This window comes from Galeopterus variegatus, unplaced genomic scaffold (genome assembly GCF_000696425.1).
Source record: "Galeopterus variegatus unplaced genomic scaffold, G_variegatus-3.0.2 Scaffold4576, whole genome shotgun sequence".
Taxonomy (NCBI): Eukaryota; Metazoa; Chordata; class Mammalia; order Dermoptera; family Cynocephalidae; genus Galeopterus; species Galeopterus variegatus.
This window is the reverse complement of record NW_007730687.1, coordinates 110,267-111,607: the sequence shown is the minus strand read 5'-3', so window position 1 is coordinate 111,607 and position 1,341 is coordinate 110,267.

The following is a 1,341-nucleotide window of genomic DNA, read 5'->3' as shown; positions in this document are numbered from 1 at the left end:
GTGTGGAAAGCACAATCCAAAAGAAAAACTGAAGACAATAGGTCTCATATTTTAGAAAACATTTCAAACAGCTATGTAGTATTCTTTCCAAATAAGAACATGCAAAATCCAGAACTTGCAACTGAAATTTTACACATTTCATAAACATACAGGATTACGAAATATTAAAATGCTGTATTTGTACTTTTATTAATTTTTTAAACTTTTTTTCACTAACAAACTAAAATAAAAGCATGAAAAAACTCAATATAGATGTAGAAATCTTTTGAATGCTTGACAAAGTTTACTGCATCAGAGCCACCAGTACTAACATGAAGTAAATAGATCACACAGGCAGTTAAAGAGTGATCAAATTTAATGTTCCAGATTTAGTCTTATATTAGAAGTTCTATAGACTCAGAATGAAGATCACCTAATTTCTTAAAAGCAATAAAGGATAAAGAATAGAAAACAGGAAATAGGAAAAGACTTGATTAAAAAGCTATTTTATTGGATTCAGCATAAGAGCCCTATACAAATTAGGCATTTGATTAACAGCTTCTTTTAACATTAGAAAGCCTGGAAAATGAGATATGAACATGAGCTTATTTATAATGATTGGGTATTTTGGAATGCAACCTTTTTTGATAAGCCAAATGGAAATTTCACATATAAATTCATACGCTATTCACTTTCAGTTGAAAAGAAACAATAGTAGACTTGCATTGAACAAAGTTAATGATGAGTTTGTTTTCTTTATAACAAAGGAAAAACAAAATGAAACAGAAAAAAAAAAAAAACCCCGAAGTCCAAAAACACAGTGTTGATGGAGTCAAAAGATAGAAAAAACACCAAAGCATCTATGAAGGCCACCGTAGGAGCAAAGGATTTCCACTCTAGAGAAGAAACTAGATATCAGTCTATTGTCTGTGCATTCTTGGAGAAGACTCAGTGTAAGCACACTATGGTGCACTTTGCTAATTGCTCAGTGTTCCACACATTGATCTCAAGAACACAGTTCTGACCCGAATTCTGTTTGTTTATATTAGTTTAAATAGCCTGACAGTTTTGAAAGAGATGGTCAGATTCTTTGTTTCCAAAAGTTCCCAGGCTGAGTCATAATGAAATGACCAATTTCATTCCTTATTTCTACTTCCACTGCTCTTTAATTCAGCAATTACCCTTTTGTCTTGTCATGATAGAAGAATAATAAAGAATGGGACTCACAACTTTATGCAGAAGCTTGCTTTTACTTACGTATTATTATTCCATCTCTGAAAATCCTGAAAAAGTTCTTACTGTTTCAGATACTAGGTCCAGAGTCTCGTGTATTTGGAGCATGGGTGTGTACTGGTTGCAACC